General features: G+C 35.7%; 1 non-coding gene across 1 annotated transcript; it reads right to left on the bottom strand.

The window, feature by feature from the left end:
• TRNAG-GCC lies at positions 1–71 on the bottom strand. Its single transcript has one exon. It is a non-coding gene; the product is annotated as a tRNA-Gly (tRNA).
• Positions 72–19,926: the final 19,855 nt, after the last annotated feature.

Here is a 19,926-nt window from a genome sequence, read left to right as displayed (position 1 = left end):
GGCGGATAGCGGGAACCGAACCCGCGCCTCCTCCTTGGCAAAGAGAAATTTTACCATTCAACCATATCCGCATTTTTTTCGTTCCTGATATGCACGTATATGTGTGCATAACATATGTATGTTATATCATGTTTGGATCATATTTGTGTAGGACGATTATAATTATTATATTCTACTATTACTATATTAATTATATTAGAATCTAAATTCTTTTTTTTGTCAAGAGGTTTGAATTTGTACCCTCCTCCAATTTTTGAGACTTATTTTTTTATTGTATTGAATTTTAATGTGTCTCACAACTCGAAGGGGTTGGAGGGAGGGGTCATTTTTTTATCTGGAAAATATTGATTAGGTTCAAGAAATGAAAGAATTAAGTATAGCTACCAGAAAGACTAATCCAATCCATAATGATGTACCGGAAAATACAACATTTTTACTACTTGACCAACCATCTGAAGAAGCCAATACAACGGGTACACTAATTAGTAAGGTTGTTAGAGCACTGCTTGGTCGAACTCGCAAGCGTTTATATCTCAATATTGTTTGTCAATGTTAGTGATCAAAACTATAAGTCTTGATTTCTAGTCTACTTATAATGATGTCTCAGACTAAGATAAATTGTGTAGTTGAGCTTTAAATTCACGGCGTTCACCGATTGGAGACGAAGAACTACTAAGGAAATCTTGTAGAAATTCATCAACAAAAGGTATGTGGAGACTGAAACTCATTTATCACTCATAAATTCTATTTCTACTTTATCTCCTATATTGAGACAAAAGTCGTATTACTATATAGTATTCGATTATACGCATTTGATATTTCGAGTCGAGTTTAACTCGCGTATATATTTCTCGAAATATGTGTTGGTAAGCTTTCGCTTTAACCAAGTTCATCTTATTCTTGATGCAAGTCAAAATATGATCATGTGAAAATTTCCTAGTAACATCTTACATGATTTGTGTGAGACAATCATTTGATGTAAACCGGGAATGTTTCGTATTGATTATTTCAATAACTTGAAAATCACTTTGATGCTAATAGTTCGTGAAAACAACTATTGTCATCCTCTAAGAAAGTTTCAATGATTGAAATAGAGTTTAGAATAATTGGATTTTAACATAGTATGCGTACTTGCATATGTGTCTTTATTGATAAAATATAGAATGTACTTTTGACAACAAAGTTAAGCCTATTGTGTCATTATGCAAATATTGATGGAAGATAGGATGAAATTTTGTTTACAAATATTATGTCTATTATACGTCTCTATACAAATATTGATGAATGATGGGATGAATTTTTGAATATTCCGCAGTATTGATTTTTCCCTGATCCATTTCATATGAATATACTATGTGGCTCCGTTAGTTCTCTTATGTTGAGCATTTCTGATTCAATTAATCACGGGTTCTCTTGTGGTTAATTTAATTGAGTATTTTGAATTACAAATTCATGTTTTCATGTTATTTGGTAGTATCCAAAGAAATCCTTCTTTTCTCGCAAAAGTAAGGTCGCTCTTGTTGTTCTTTCGGGAATGACATTTTATGGGGGGGAGTTCTTTTTGAACTTTTGCTTAATTGCCAAATCTGTGTGGGGAGTGCGGCTATGTAACATTGTAGGGTTTTCTTATATCTTTATAAACTCCTTGATGAATGCATTTAGTTTCGAATATGTGATTGCATCTAAAAAAAAGTTGATATGTTTCTTTCTTTTGGTCATGAAGTATCTTTATGAAAATTTCATGAGAATCTCACTAGTTTTCGTACTTTTGCCAATTTTTATTGACAAAAAGGGGGAGAATTAATGTGTAGTTCACACTACAAATACATATGGTTTACGGATCATTATGTAAGGGGGAGTGGTTTTCATGCTGAGATGAAGTATCGAGTAAGGGAGAGTGATACATATCACCATAGCATTGTTGTCAAAGTTGTGATAAAATTGAACTTTGATGTTGTGTGATAATACTATGACATTGTATAACAATGTTTGAGAGCAACTGTTTTCTCATTGTTATACTTATGGATCTTCAACAACTGTGATGTTGAATTGAACATATTTAGAATCATGGCGTACTTGGAAGTGACGAAGATTTCGAGTAATGTTGAAGAACCAAGGAGATCAAAGCATTTGGATGAGAAGCTACAAAGTTTTATTTATTTTGTAATCCATATGTATTGATAGTTTTGTCACTAAAATTGACAAAGGGGGAGATTGTTAGAGCACTGCTCGGTCGAACTCGTAAGCGTTGCTATGTCAAGCTTGTTTTCAATGTTAATGATCAAAACTATAATTCTTGATTTCTAGTCTACTTATAGTAATATCTCGGACTAGGATAGATTGTGTAATTGAGCTTTAGACTTCACGATGTTCATTGATTGAAGACGAAGAACTACTAAGGAGATCTTGTAGAACTTCATCAACAAAAGTTATGTGGAGACTGAAACTCATCTATCACTCAGAAAGTCTATTTCTACTCTATCTCCTATATTGAGACAAAAGTCGTATTACTATATAGTATTCTATTATACACATTTGATATTTCAAGCCGAGTTAAACTCGTGTATATATTTCTCAAAATATGTGTTGGTAAGCTTTCGCTTTAACCAAGTTCATCTTATTCTTGACGCAAGTAAAAAATGATCATGTGAAAATTTCCTAGTAACATCTTACATAATTTGCGTGAGAAAATCATTTGATGTAAACCGCGAATGTTTCGTATTGATTATTTTAATAACTTGAAAATCGCTTTGATGATAATAGTTCGTGGAAACAACTATTGTCATCCTCTAAGAAAGTTTCAACGGTTGAAATAGAGTTTAAAACAATTGGATTTGAACATAGTATGCGTACATATATGTAATCCATGTCTGAGAACCATAGTATGCATACCCATATGCGTACGGGTACCTAAGTACACATACCGGTACGCGTACTGGCGTAAGGTTTATGTCCGGGAATTTCTGCTAGAGTGTGGAAGTGTATCAAGGTATGCGTACCTGTTCGCATACTGGAGAACCTAAACCCAGTCCGGCCACTAAGGTATGCGTACCCGTTTGCATACCTAAGTGGATGATGTTATAAAATCGGTTTGTTCATGAACTAATACATTTATATAATAAGGAATGCAAAATTTTGCAAACTGTGTCTATAATGTTCATGACTTGATTCGAGTGAATCAAAATTGATTTTGCTTCAATTGTGTCTTATATACTTCTATGAGATTATGAACAATTGAACAACTCTAGAAACTAGTTTCATTTGAGTCATTTTGAACTAGTTGTGATCAAGATGAATAAGGTTAATATGAAAGTGTTCATATGGATAACTTTGGTTAACTATTGTTGAGCCAACAAGGTGTACACATTTAGATATGGTTACCCATATCTAAACGAAGGTACATTTCATTTGTGTGTAACGAGCTAAGACCATCTAATGGTGGAGAGATATTGCTTTGGTTCTAAGAAAAATTAGCTTGGTTCTAACCTCAGGTTTCATTCAACGGTGAATTTTGGTTGCTTTGTTTCAAAGCTATCAAACCATGATTTGAAAATTATATAAAGGAGAACTCTAACAATTGGGAAACATAATCCCCACACCACCTGTGTGATATAAGCGGTGGAGGGTGTTAGTGAGTGGTGTAGGTGGTAACATTAGTGTTGGTGGAAGAAATAATGGCAATTGGTGGTTTTTATGGTAGTGGATATCGGTGAGTAGTAGTGGATAATATTAGTTATGTGTTTTTACAACATGGATAACATTGTATTGTGAAAGATGTAATCATTTGTATTTAGCACGATTGATATGCAGATACCAAATATTTCAAGCATGATAAAAAAATTATATAAGAAAAAAAAATCATGACCGTTGGATTACAGAAATAGTACCTTGGCTATCTTTAGTACCGGATCGCATAAATCTTGGTTTTTATTGTTAAAATATAATTGAGTACAAATATATAAAAAAATATAATGAAATAAATTAATTGACGACTTGAATTTGTTCAATCTAAAGTAGGTCGGTGTTCCAAAGTGTTGCATATATTCTTTTCGTAGTTACTCTTATTGATTAGTCGAGAAGAAAATATAATTATAGACAAATTTCACTGCGTTTTTTTGCCACTTAATTTTCAATTTGCTTTCTTTAGCGTTTTAAGAGCACTACAATTTTTTGTTTTGATATTGAGTTCTCTTTTTGCATATCTTTGTACTATATTTTAGTAAACAGTGCTCCATCATTGTTTTCTAGAAGGACAACCAAATTAACTCTTCCAATTATATCAATTTTATTGGTTCTACAGGGGATTGGAAAGACTCGGTGGATTTAGTGTGGCTCTGGATGATAACAATTTTCTTGGTCTTTTTAGTAACTTAATAATTTTAATTTTCAGGATCAACCCATCCAATTATTGTCATCTTTTGTTTAGGAAATCAATATGTGTCGTATATGCCTTTCCACAATTTTGAAATGACTTTGAATTATGTCCGCCTAGTAAAACACAAAAAAACAAGAACGAAAAGTAAAGAAAAAAATGGTGTATGACACAACTAATTACCATCAATGCTATTACAATCTTTCTTGATCTTTTGCACACATACAACATAGTCCTTGCAGATATATATTTCAGTCACTCGAGGTTTCTATATGATTATTAAGAAACACAACATCTCTTACACATATTTCCTCTATATTAAATCGAAGTGGATAATCTTAATAATTTTACAATCTTATTATATTGTTATAATCATATTATTTGTTAGAGAGATGAGTTAAAAAAAGGACATAACTCTAATCCAGGAACCATGAGTAATTAAGCAAAGATAACAAGAGGAACTTCTCTCCTCTAAATAAGATTTCATGTTGTAGAATGATTTCATAATCAGTAATGTTATATATTTTGTGCTGGATGAGAGAAGCAATATCGGAAATGTGAAAGGGTTAGGCCAGTTTAGGAATCGACTTTTAAAAATATAATAAAAAAGTTTATGAGAGACAAGTACTAGGAGCACCACGTTGATTGGGTAATTCGTTAACAACGTAACTAAAAAGAGGAAAATATATGCAGGTACTGAAATTTTGATTTAGCGTAAAACCGTTGTAAAATATTTTGATTTTGTTTCTCAATTTTGTACTTCCCGAGGTATCAAGATGAGGCGGCTATGCTCTCCACTATTTTTATATTCAGTGGTAGCATCACAAAGATTTGATTGCAATGTAAAAACTGATATCTAGAGTAAGGAAGTTACTTCGATGTAAAACATTCCATTTTCTTTTAACATATAACTAGTATGGCCCGTGCCGTAACTGATCGAATTTTGAATAGTGGTAAATAAGGTTGTCGTTCACTCGGACTTTGTTGAGATTGATTCTAGGCTTAAATACTAAAAATAAGAAAATATACACAAAAAAATGTCACAGGATGAAGAATTTACTGGGACTCAGGATTTCACTGTTTTTCATATTCAAGTGGTTCAGAAATTAATCCTAGGCAATTATAGCTCAAATAAAAGAAATATTAACCCTATTCTTTGCCAAATTAGATTTCATAAAACATTAATTGTAAGTTGTGAGCATGACGCATCAAAAGTAATCAAAACTAAGCATGCGACATCAGACAAAATAACAAATAATTAATTGAAATCATAAAACAGTTAAATTCTATGCACATAGTTATAAAGAATTAATTTAATTACCAGATGGGTGAAAAACAGCTTCCTCCATCGTCCCAGTGATGGGTTTAGCTTCTCATGATGCAAACACACTCAAAAAGATAATTCATTGCTCAAAAGGTGCTTACAAGGATGATAATATGGGAGAAATAATTAAAAACCGGGTTTATAACAGTTATAAGTGTTACAAACCAGCTGTTACAGAGAACGATATATGTGAACTGTCACTGATGTTGTAGCATACGACCCTCACCCCTCTGTTGTTGCCACTGTTGATAAACGACTGTCTTTGTGCGTCTAAAGTTCTTCGTATTCTTCACAGCAGTAGAAATGGTGATTTATGCAACTTGATTTTCTCGACTCTGTGATGCTCTGTAATCTCCCCAAACTCTCCATCCCCCTTCTGCTCGACCCCAGCAACCTATTTATACACCTTTGGACCAAGAATAACTCCTCATTAATCCAAGAAATCTTCCCATTACTCGGCAGTCAATGAAAATATTCCCGAGAAGTTTTCTTCCCATTCTTGTCTTCTTCATGCGCCTGTTGTAGTCAACCTCCATCCAAACACTCTTCCACACATCCCATCATGTATCAAACACGCTCAGGCCACAAGAACTCTTCCCAAACATAACCAGAAATCCCGTGATATCCTCGAGTAAATATTCTTCCCCTGTTTTGCTTGACACAAGAATTAAACCCTGTTTTATCGAATCTGGAGTGATTACCAACCCTGTTTAGTCGAAACAGGGTATATCCAATCCAAAGAACTCATTGAATCCGGCTAAAGCTTCAGAAAAATCTTGCCTGAAATACCCATGAAAAGTTCACACCTCTGTTTCCTTCCAACTCGATTTCTAGCCAATTCAATAGACAAAATCACTCCTACTATCCCTGTTATGCTCTAACATATGCTTTCCATCAGTTTCAACCATTGAGTCTCCTCGGAAAAGCACCAAAACTCGAACCCTAATTCTGCCATTAAAACACCAAGTTTTCCCGCCAATTTCCAAATTCAAAGGTGAAGAAGGTGACCTCCCCCCTAACCAAACTAGGGGTGCAAATAGCAGGTGCCCTACTGAGGTCCCCCTTATCCAAAGTGAGGGTGCCTTTAGTAATTTTTCTCTGGGTGTCCGAAAAGCACTTTTCGAGCAACTTTTTCCACACAAGTGTACTTCTCCAAAAACACCTAAAACAACATAAAAACACTATAATAAGTATAAAATCAAGCACTAACAATACAGACACTGAGGACAATTCAGACACAAAATTGTGTCAATCAAATTCCCCCAAACTTATTATTTGCTAGTCCTCGAGCAAAAATAATCTAGAAAATAAAATGACTACACTTAGCACGTGCAACAAGCCGTTAAACCGCTAGGTGGCCCTAGCGGCGGAGTGTTGTCTCCGGAGGGTTTACCAGAGGTGTACACACAAAACCTTTACTCCAGACCCTAGCTATCTACGCAGAAGCTTAAAAGGCACTAATGAATCTCCTTGGTTGGCATACAAACATTGTCTATAGGAGGAAGTACCCTGATGCGAAATTCCAATTGTTGTACACGAGTTTGCACTCAGCATACTATAATTCATATATAAGTGACAGAGCTCTACTCAGATAGTTTCTAGACATCATAACCGAAGTCAACCAATCATATGGAAAGATTAAGAAGATGGATAAATAGAAAAATAGATGGTTTAAAGTGATCGGCGTTTCCCATATCTGTCTGAAGGCCTCTGCCAAGATGAACCTATCCTAATGGACTGAGATACCGGTCTGACTAATATCAACACAAATGGAAAATACAAGGGAACCAGTGGTCGATAAACCTAACTCTAGGTCAACACAACTGGCATATACAAGGGCACCAGTGGTCGACTTTATTGAATTTATTCCGGATGGTCTGATGGTCTGGTCTCAATTTTTTTTTTTTTTGTGGTATCTCAATCACTCTATTTCACCCTAGCAATGGTAACAACTTGAATCGTGTGCCCCACCAAATCACTTAAAAAACAAAAACAAAAGGATTAGGGTTCAACGAGATATGGCGAAATTACCATTTTTTTTTTAATTCTAACACCTGAGCTATGTGCTTTTAAGAATAGACTCTTTAGATGTTTCCATCTAATCAGATTGGTTCCTCAACTCCTATAACCAAGATGTTCCCATCCACTTAGATTGGTTAGTGCCAACCTTAATAAACATAAATTTCTAGGCTTTGGAGTTTATTTATTGCAACTAAAAGGTTTCTCCCATACCCCCAAACTTAAATCTAACATTGTCCTCAATGTTCTAAAGATAAAATTAAAAGCATGAACAAGGAGAAACTGTTACCACTCGAAGCAAAAGAGTTAAGGAAAGATATTACCGTGTTGCATGAGATTGGGTTACCTCCCAAGAAGTGCTAAGTTTAAAGTCTTCTGCCAGACATCAGAATGAATTAATCACCTCATAGAATGATTAATCAGAATGAATTAATCACCTCAGGCCACAAGAACTCTTCCCAAACATAACCAGAAATCCCGTGATATCCTCGAGTAAATATTCTTCCCCTGTTTTGCTTGACACAAGAATTAAATCATGTTTTATCGAATCTGGAGTGATTACCAACCCTGTTTAGTCGAAACAGGGTATATCCAATCCAAAGAACTCATTGAATCCGGCCAAAGCTCCGGCAAAATCTTGCATGAAATACCCGTGAAAAGTTCACACCTCTGTTTCCTTCCAACTCGAGTTCTAGCCAAATTCAATCGACAAAATCACTCCTACTATCCCTGTTATGCTCTAACAGATGCTTGCCATCAGTTTCAACCATTGAGTCTCCTCGGAAAAGCACCAAAACTCGAACCCTAATTCTGCCATTAAAACACCAAGTTTTCCCGTCAATTTCCAAATTCAAAGGTGAAGAAGGTGACCTCCCCCTAACCAAACCGGGGGTGCAAGTAGCAGGTGCCCTACAGAGGTAAGCACTTTTCGAGCAACCTTTTCCACACAAGTGTACTTCTCCAAAAACACCTAAACCAACATAAAAACACTATAATAAATATAAAATCAAGCACTAACAATACAGACACTGAGGACAATTCAGACACAAAATTGTGTCAATCAAATACTCCCAAACTTATTATTTGCTAGTCCTCGAGCAAAAATAATCTAGAAAATAAAATGACTACACTTAGCACGTGCTTCAAGCCGTTAAACCGCTAGGTAGCCCTAGCGGCGGAGTGTTGTTTCCGGAGGGTTTACCAAAGATGTACCCACGCGCATTTTGCGAACTCCAAAACTCAAAATGGAAACCACGTTATTATATTAGCTAAACAGAAGCAACATTTAAAACCCAAACCCAAAGACCAAACAAAATTTAATCATTTCCCAAACAAACAACCGTTAAAATGTGCCAAGATAGACATGAATCGTAACTTAAGAAAAAAAACACAGGTATAAATTCAAATGTGAAGTGACCACATCGCAATCAGTCTACTTCCTCCATTGATTCCGGTACTCCATGTGCTAGTATAATTTCTATCTTGCGGCCAGAAATTCACTGCCAACATCTGATCCATCGAGTGTTCTAAATTGTTCCCATAACATGAGTGAACCTGAAAATCCCAGGTTATCATCACTATCCTGGTCCTTCCAAATCATTTAAAAGGTTTCAATTAAGATCTCAATGGAATGATATGACGGAATATCTAATTTTGTTGAGACATGTATGATTCGTATGCCTCCTCAGATAGGACGTCCACATAGTGACAACCTCATGAGTCTCTTTTGAGGTTGATCCTGCTAAGATGGGAAATGGCGAAGTCTACATTTCCATATGTTGACATGGCAAAATTCACACAAAAATGATTTGGCTAAAAACAGACACAGACAAAATTACCTTTCCTTTTGGTTCTTTGCTAGAGTTTATGGCGCAATTTACCAACACAGACACTATCATTTTTCCTTTAAGAAAGTCCCTGACTCCCTGTTAATGTTGATATCAACCTTGATTTCAGAATTAAAAAAAATGTTATAAAATATCCGTTTAAAGACCAAAGGATTAAAAAAATGAAGGGAACAACAACATCCACGTCATACAACAAAGACTCACAGGCTACCACCAATAAATAAACTGTAGACAAAGGAGTTACATCCCTGAGTCTTTGGCGTTTGTACAACTGGAGGCCAAGGTATAGGTACATTGCAGAAAGAGAAACATAATACAAAATTAACATCAGAACTAAAACAAATAGAATGATCCATTTCCGAATTACTATGGCACATAGATTTTAAAAAATTCAATTGTTGTATGATAGGGAAATTGCAGAAAGGGAGAAACATCTAACCAAATGACTTGTTCCCAAAAAAAATCTAGACAAATGAAACATCAGGGTATTATTCCATACGATTTACAGAGACACCATGGTTCGTATCGCAGTGCGCTCTTGAGGCTTCATCCCTGAAACCATTCGCCCTCCTTTTTTCATCCTCCAAATTTGGAAGAGATCTTCATTGTTGAGATAGAAAAAACTCATTAAATTAATTAAATACTTCTTTGGGTCGGATAAAAAGAGCAATATAAGTAAATTCTTCGGCGTGGAATCTATCTCTGATAAAAATCATTCATTCAGTACACAAATCTATGTTACCAAGTGGTGTAAAACTAGGCAGAAGCAACCAAAACATATCAATAATATTATAAATAGGCAACACACAAATTTGAGATTCAAATGCATACATAAGCAAAAACCATTCGTAGTAATTGAATTGTTTCTTCGATGGTCCTTACCAGTGCACTTAGAGCAACAAATAAAATTCGAGGAGATGGGTAGTTTCAACGATGGCCAATATAGAATATTTATGGGGACACTATAGACAGGTCATGCATTAGAGTAAGCACACCTTATACTAAACTTCAAACTGTCTTATCTTTTTTAACATTCTAACTTGGACTTAGAAAACAAAAGCACTTTTGTACAGGATGCAAAACCTGAAATCTATATGGTAGAGTTCTTTAATAGATCAACAATTCTTCAATAGAATAGGAAAAAAAAAAACAATACAAGTTGCATGGATTATGGTCATTTAAGCCATTCTATGAATAAGTACAATGTTGAGAATATGACATAATTGTCAACAATAAAAACAGAAAGGAAGTGGTCATGGCATTCAATTTGTCTGATTATTATAATGTCTTATTTCCTGTGCTGATAATTCTCAACCAAAAATTACCTTTTTTAAGCAAGGTGCTCACCTCTTTATCTGCTCTACTATTTTTTTTCTCCAAAAAGGAGTCTTGCCAGTAAGTACATTTTCTCTTAATGTTAATTAGAAGTCACAAGTGGTATCATATAGTTTAAAACCATCTTTATAAAAACCTCAAATAAACCTGAAAGTTAGATAATTTCTTGGAGATGTTAGTGTTACTTACATTGTCATCGAGCATCAACACATTCGAGTTGATGATATCATTGGTCCCCATGAAATTTAATTCATTCCAATTTCGAGAAATTCCAACAGAAGTCATTAGATAATTTCTTAGAAATGTTAGTGTTACTTACATTGTCATCATTGAGCATGAACACATCCAAGCCGGTGAGATTATATGTTTCCCATGAAATCTAATTTGTTCCACTTTTAAGAGATTCGAACACGGGTCATCCAAGATTTTCCTTCTTCCTCCTCGCTTATATGTTAGAAGGTTTATAGGTAGTTAACACAAAACATTCATCAAACTGATAAGATGAAGCACACAAATACATCATCCTATATCAGAAAACAATTCAAATCAAGTGGTATTCACATCTACCATATTAACACATATACATTCCTGAGATGGATGTTGGTTAATCTCCAAATATGTCATGTACCAACAAAATTCTGCAACAACCAAATAAAAGTCATTAAAAAAATTCTAGAAAAATACCAAATAAAACCATCAAATACTGCAACAACAAAATCAAAGAAATTTCCAAGGAAAAGTACCTAATAAAAGACGCCCAACGAAACTCAAAAGTACCTAATTGTTTTTCCTTAGGCCATTCTTTTTTTTCTAGATAAAATATAACCTCGCGTTTTTAGGGGCCACTCAAAAGGATTTAGGGGCCATCAATTTATACCCATCCAAAGACTCTAGTTAAGGGGTACCCTATATGATATTGAAGTTACATAAATGCCCTTCTGGTAAAACCGTATAAAAACCAAATCAAAAAAAATTCTACTCATTTCAACTCTTCTTCTTCCAGTTTCATATCTTCCATAGTGGAAGAAAAAAAACTTTCCTCGTTCAACCGAAACATCGTCGCGAATCGTAAAATCAAAACATCGTCGATTCGTTTATAAAACAATGGATAAGGGAAATGAAACCCACAGACCTAGAACCAAAAATGTTGCTCGGGGTATCGATCCAAAGATTGGGATTTTAGTAAGAAATAAAGAAATTCTTGCTGCAAATGAAGAAGAACGCGAAGAACGCGAAGAACAAGTACCCGGAAATGTAGTCGGTGGTGGCGATTCCGATAGTCAAACACTTCGTCAACTTCAAATGGCCCCAATTAGGTAAGAATCTATCATTTTTGGTGTTTATTTCGCTTTAATTCGTCGAATCGAGAAAAAAAATTCTAGGGTTTTCGGTTATTTATCCAGATTCGGACGATATTCATGCTCATTTACTTCCGAATGTATTCGTGTTCTTCATTTCTCAAGAACATCGACAGTATTCGGGAGAAAGATTTGATGATTATCTGCCGAATATTGGTGGCCATATCTTCCTGGATACAAATTGCTAATAATCGGTAGTTTAATGAATTTTTTGGCTACCGAATATATTTAAGTAGACACAGAGTATTCGGAAGAACACTCACTACCGAATGTATATATTGAAAAAATCTCAAAATTTCTGATATAGGAAAAATCCCATTTTGGGGCCAGTATTTATTCGGAAGACAATATATTGTTTTATACCTCCGATTGTGTAGGATAAAATTTTAGAGTTTCTGAACTCCAGTTGATGAATATTCGGTTGTAAACATGTTTAGTTATATTCCGATTGTTTTTCATTCGGAAAAAATATGTGTCTTCTTACTTCCGAATTTGTACATTCGGGTTATAGATGTGCACTTTGTCTTTCGATTGTGTAGGATGAAAAATTTACAGCTTCTGAACTCCAATTGATGCATATTCGGTTGTAAACATGTTTAGTTATATTTCGATTGTTTTGTATTCGGGAACAGTATGTGTCTTTTTACTTCCGAATGTGTTCATTCGGGTTATATTTCCATACTTTGTCTTCCGATTGTATAGTTTGTAAATATTGTTCCTTTCTTTGTTGTTTAGACAAAGTCGAGAAAGGAGGAAGAAAGTGACAGCTAGTGCTAGGAGGGAAAGGAGCGCCAAAGATAATTCAAGTGCTCAACAAAGCTTACAAGAACAAAGCAGTCAAAAAGGAGTGCAACCAAGTGCTGAACAAAGTGTAGAACAACAAGGCAGTCAACAAGGGGTGCAACCAAGTGTTGAACAAGCCGCTCAACAAAGTGCAGAACCAACTGCTCCACAAGTTACACCCCACCATGAAATTGAACCAGTTGATCCAGTGCCAAGAGTAGAAGAAGAAGGACAACCAAGTGGTACCCAAAAAGCCAAAAAAGGAAAAGATGATGTAAAGAAGGATATTGCTAAGAAAGCATCACATCTTGTCCCTCAACACTTGAAGAAGAAGGGTATTCTAGGAGGCACAATCCTTGGGCTACCGGCGGATGGAGGAAAATTGCTATTTGGATACAAAGACTCATTCGGAACTTTACAAAAAAAATTATCCTCCGAATATTACAAGTTCAAAACAAACCATGCCATGGCTCTAGGTGGTTCCAAGGGCCAATATAGAAGGTTAGACACCCCATATTCGGAAGTTCTGGTAACTAAGTTAACTTCCGATTATTTGAAGTTCAAAATTTGAAAAGTATCAGTTTTTCCCAAATTCTGATTTTTGGGCCATCGTTCATTCAGAACTTTACAAAAAAAATTATCCTCCGAATATTACAAGTTCAAAACAAACCATGCCATGGCTCTAGGTGGTTCCAAGGGCCAATATAGAAGGTTAGACACCCCATATTCGGAAGTTCTGGTAACTGAGTTACCTTCCGATTATTTGAAGTTCAAAATTTGAAAAGTATCAGTTCTTCCCAAATTCTGATTTTTGGGCCATCGTTCATTCGGAACTTTAAAAAAAATTATCCTCCGAATATTACAAGTTCAAAACAAACCATGCCATGGCTCTAGGTGGTTCCAAGGGCCAATATAGAAGGTTAGACACCCCATATTCGGAAGTTCTGGTAACTGAGTTAACTTCCGATTATTTGAAGTTCAAAATTTGAAAAGTATCAGTTTTTCCCAAATTCTGATTTTTGGGCCATCGTTCATTCGGAACTTTACAAAAAAATTATCCTCCGAATATTACAAGTTCAAAACAAACCATGCCATGGCTCTAGGTGGTTCCAAGGGCCAATATAGAAGGTTAGACACCCCATATTCGGAAGTTTTGGTAACTGAGTTAACTTCCGATTATTTCAAGTTCAAAATTTGAAAAGTATCAGTTTTCCCAAATTCTGATTTTTGGGCCATCGTTCATTCGGAACTTTACAAAAAAAATTATCCTCCGAATATTACAAGTTCAAAACAAACCATGCCATGGCTCTAGGTGGTTCCAAGGGCCAATATAGAAGGTTAGACACCCCATATTCGGAAGTTCTGGTAACTGAGTAACTTCCGATTATTTGAAGTTCAAAATTTGAAAAGTATCAGTTTTTCCCAAATTCTGATTTTTGGGCCATCGTTCATTCGGAACTTTACAAAAAAAATTATCCTCCGAATATTACAAGTTCAAAACAAACCATGCCATGGCTCTAGGTGGTTCCAAGGGCCAATATAGAAGGTTAGACACCCATATTCGGAAGTTCTGGTAACTGAGTTAACTTCCGATTATTTCAAGTTCAAAATTTGAAAAGTATCAGTTTTTCCCAAATTCTGATTTTTGGGCCATCGTTCATTCGGAACTTTACAAAAAAAATTATCCTCCGAATATTACAAGTTCAAAACAAACCATGCCATGGCTCTAGGTGGTTCCAAGGGCCAATATAGAAGGTTAGACACCCCATATTCGGAAGTTCTGGTAACTGAGTTAACTTCCGATTATTTGAAGTTCAAAATTTGAAAAGTATCAGTTTTTCCCAAATTCTGATTTTTGGGCCATCGTTCATTCGGAACTTTACAAAAAAAATTATCCTCCGAATATTACAAGTTCAAAACAAACCATGCCATGGCTCTAGGTGGTTCCAAGGGCCAATATAGAAGGTTAGACACCCCATATTCGGAAGTTTGGTAACTGAGTTAACTTCCGATTATTTGAAGTTCAAAATTTGAAAAGTATCAGTTTTTCCCAAATTCTGATTTTTGGGCCATCGTTCATTCGGAACTTTACAAAAAAAATTATCCTCCGAATATTACAAGTTCAAAACAAACCATGCCATGGCTCTAGGTGGTTCCAAGGGCCAATATAGAAGGTTAGACACCCCATATTCGGAAGTTCTGGTAACTGAGTTAACTTCCGATTATTTGAAGTTCAAAATTTGAAAAGTATCAGTTTTTCCCAAATTCTGATTTTTGGGCCATCGTCATTCGAACTTTACAAAAAAAATTATCCTCCGAATGTTTTATTCGGAGGGAATACGTGTATCGTTAGCAACCGATTGTAGTGCATCATTGGTACGAAACCTCAACGGCCATTTTTCAGAAACCTCAACGGCCATATTTTCAAAAATTAGAGCCGTTGGAACTCTAATCTATATAAGGAGGGTAACCCCTCTCAGTTATTATTGAGTAAAAAATCAGAATGAAAAACTTTTCAATGGCAAGTCCATCATCAATCGACAACATACTTCGAAGATGCAAGCGAACAACTACATCAATTGCAGCAATGGAAGAAGAAATACAAAAAAGGAACAAACAACCCAAAAAATTAAACCATCGTTAGTGGCAACGAAGGAGGAGGAAGAGGAAATCAAGGCTAAGAAGCGAGGTGAAGAACAATTCCATCATAGAGAAAGATTAAAACAAGTTGAGGAAGAGACCGAATGGATAAAAAATTATTACATTGTGAAAGATCTACCCAAAGAACAGCAGGACGATCGTATTTTTGGATTAACGTTTCATTGGGTCCTTTTGTTGGTAAGTACAAGAAGCCACGCCACAATTATGAACCATCCCATGTTTCTTCAAGGGTGCACCATGTTATAAAATTGTGCACCGAGTACAACCGTATTCTTGCTAGGCACAGAGACGACAGGTTTGCGGCACAAGATGCTTATTCCAAGTGGAGAGGAGAGTCGTTTCTACATTTCGAAGCCGCATTGATTGTTGCATCTCGGACTGGGAAAAAAGAATAACATGTGATGTTTGAGTGCTGTAAATTCAAATTTTTAATATTAATCGGCGGTTTGATAAAATATGGAATTCCCGAATATGATTAATCGGATTGAAGTGTTATAATACTTGTTCCGATTACTGATTAATATTCGTAATCAAAACGTGTATCAAAGAGCCCGATTCCTACATTCGGGAGACAACATTGTATTATTTGCGACCGATTAAATCATATATCTTCACAAAAAAGTTTCCAAAAAACTTGTACAAATTACATGTTCGAAAAAAAAAGATCAAACATCGTCATCATCCGAGGGGATCAATTCGAGTAACTCAGCGGGAAAGTTGTGGTCCATAACGCGATCCCAATCAACCATGTTGGACTCATATTGTTTCACCCAATCCTTGCAATGGTTCATCGGGAAGTAATCGTGCCACTTACTCAATGGAGGTAACGGACAATCTTTCTTTACTCTTAAACCGATAAAATGCATTTCATTCACAAATGCCATTACGATTCTTCTATCTTTAGCCGACTCGTCACAAGCCGTTCTTGTGGGTGCAAACGTCATGCTAAGTCCATACATAGGAGGAACAAAGAAATGTACCACGCAATTCAAAACGTCCGCTAGGAGATATCCAAATTTAGGCATTGTCATCCAATACTTGGATCCGATTGTCTTCAATCCCTTTCGGCACTTCACACGCGCAACTAAGTATTTGAACTCTTGTTCTTTGTCGTATCTATCTCCTCGCCTTATCATCTCCATATAAAAACCCTTGTCCTTCACTAGTTGTACCGCCATCTTATTTCTTAAATATTGGCATTGGGTGACATCTTCGATATCCGCCTCTCTAAAGTAACCCATTTGTTCCGTAGCAACGTGAAACCCACAATTTCCCTCCCCATCAACCTCGTCGGTCGACAAAACAAATGGAATGATAAGTGGAGGGAGTTGTTCCAAATACTCTTTGTATATTGTATATGTGGATCGATTTGGTCTTCCATTAAGATCTCTAGGGCAACGAAGAGTACCTTTGTCCTCTTTTATAGTAAGAATTTCCATTGATTGGGTTTGTTGCGAGGCGTTCATTTGCTCAACAACTTCTTCGACAACATTGGGTTGACTTACTTGAGAAGGCTATGTAGAGATCTTTGGCCGACCTCTTTTCTTAGGCTCTGGCTCATCTTCAAATTCGGCTTCCGAACGCTCGTGCCTAGACAATATTCTTTTATTAGACAAATACTCCTTCAACTCTTTTCTTTGGATGGTCCTCGACACTTCGGTGTTCGGCCTACCGGTGTTCTTTTGCTTAATAGGTTCATCAACCTCCCTTAAAGAAGGGTGAAGGGCTTCCTCCAAATTATGCATCAATATTTGCTTCTTGGTGCTGTTTGATGTAGCGTAACGCTCGGCTATTCGTGCACACAATTCCGACTCAAAGAAAGACGGACCATCAACTACCGGGGTGTTCGGAGTGAAATTTAATTGCTTCCAAAATGGGTGAATATCATCGATGTCAATAACTTCAACATACCTACCCAACTTATGACGACACGGGAGTCCAATACCTATCATATCCTTGCAAACACAAACCGTATTCTCGTCATCATAAGTTTTATATAACTTCAATTGTTTCATCATGCGATTTATTGCCCATCTTGAAACTTTATGAACAACTCCCCTTAGAAGCAATTTTTCCTTAGTATGTTCCATCGGGAATTGGTGTACACTAAATTGCATACATTTCCTAATATTTACGAGATCACGATTGGTGAATACATGGATTGCTTCTTGGATCAACACAACTCCATTTTGACTACCAATTAGTATTTTCTTTAGTCGACCATGAGACCCCTCCGCAATGCTTGTCGCCTCGTTCTTGAAGTTACGATATTCATATGTCCATGCAAACACAAACCTCTCCTTAATCGTTAACCATTGTTTTTTACAATACTCAACCGGTTTTGGGTAGTTACTATTCTTTCCTATTCGTCTTCCGTACGTACTTACTATTCTTTGCCTCGTGACTCTTTCGCGTCCCACCTCGCTCGCAAATCATTTCAAATCGAGTGTCACTAACATGATTATTTTGAACTACCACGCACATGTTATCTTTTGCCTTGTTCATAAGCCATTCCTTTGCCTCCTTCTTACTTCCAAATGTCTAAACGTGCATACAAAACAAATATAATAAGCATAACCATTTAACATATAAATTTTGAAAAAAAAAAAGTAGTAATGAGTATACCAAATCGTTTGCATAATATAGGGAAGTGTCGGGCCTCAAATAGAAATCATCAATAAACTCTTCAATGGCCTGCATATGAAAGCAACAAATTATTATACAATAATCGGAGGTTATTAAATAAGTCAAACTACCGAATATACTATATTCGGAATCCTATCTGTTATCCAAAACACACGATTTATGCAAATGAATGTACACAGTTTACTGAGTGCAAAAAATGATATAATCGGAAGCTAAAATATATAGTAAAACAGCCGAATATAAATAACCGGGAGATAACTTTAATCGATAAACATCCGATTTTCAAGTTTCCGGAAATTTTATTTTGAGGCCACTGTTATATTCGGCAGTCAAATAATGTTAAACTATTACCGATTGTAAAGGATAAGAATACTGAGTTTTGAAAAATTTTGAGGAATTCGTTTTTGGGGCCATTCGGGGGTAAATAACTCTACATAACTACCGAATGTAGATTTTTTTGGAAAACCAGTTTGGGGTTTTTTTCTCATATTCGGCAGTAAACTACTATCTTGGAACTACCGAATATACATATTTGGTACTCAGTATGTTATATTCGTAAGTTTATTCGAGAAATTATCTATCGAATCTGGGTAGTTCATGGCATTCAATGCATGCAATAATCGGTTTTTCTTGTTTACAAAAGCACACAAACACATGAAAATCGAGTATTTGAGTTTCTTAACACAATACCTGTGTTTCAATATCAGGCGATTCTCCATTTTCTTCCATGAAAGCGTCGTCTAGGTTTTCCTCTCCACAAAAGTTTGGATCATTCAACATATACCCCAAATCGTCTTCTCTAAACGGTCGTGAACCCTCAACATTTTGTTCTTCGCCATGATTCTCACCTTCTTCTTCATATCCATCCATTTTTGTAGTGATAAAATGGGTTTTCCCTTTTTTCCTTCACATTCTTCTCTATAACTCTAACAACTCAAAAATGAAAAAGAAATGGAAAAAATGAAACAGAAATCATTCTAATACTGCACCGACTACAATCGGGAGTCTGAGTAATATTTTGGCTTCCGATTACAATCGGAGGATAACAATGTTATCATATCCTCCTAATATATAAGGGTAATTTCGCCATTACGAATTACGCGAGATAAGGGCTGGCTACATTTTCCTTTTGGATGACCTTTTTTATTTTATTGTTGGCCCCTAAATCCTTTTGAGTGGCCCCTAAAAACGCGAGGAAATATAACCCCAACTAAAACTCAAAAGGAATTAATTTGATAACATTTGAAGTGGGATTAATCATGCACTTCATGTGAGCGGGAGAAGCTAAGTATAACAATTAACATATCGTGTCAAACAAAAAAAAATTAACACACATCAAATAAACAAAAAAAAAATCACACTGACAGAATCAGAGATTTTTGAATTGAGAAATAATTTTTGAATGAGTTGCATACCTCAGATAATCTCATACGATGAATGAGAAATAACGTGGATGTTAAAACCATTAAATGAGGATTTTTTATTTTCGTGAAGGAAGATCAATCACGAACCCTAATTTTGGTATACGGAGACTGGAGGAACTAGAGTGGTAGGTAGGAATAAACTTCTTACTGTAACCCT

The sequence above is a fragment of the Papaver somniferum genome, chromosome 6 (genome assembly GCF_003573695.1).
Source record: "Papaver somniferum cultivar HN1 chromosome 6, ASM357369v1, whole genome shotgun sequence".
In the NCBI taxonomy this organism is placed as follows: domain Eukaryota; kingdom Viridiplantae; phylum Streptophyta; class Magnoliopsida; order Ranunculales; family Papaveraceae; genus Papaver; species Papaver somniferum.
The sequence above is the reverse complement of the archived record's forward strand: the minus strand, read 5'-3'. Positions and strand labels throughout refer to the sequence as shown.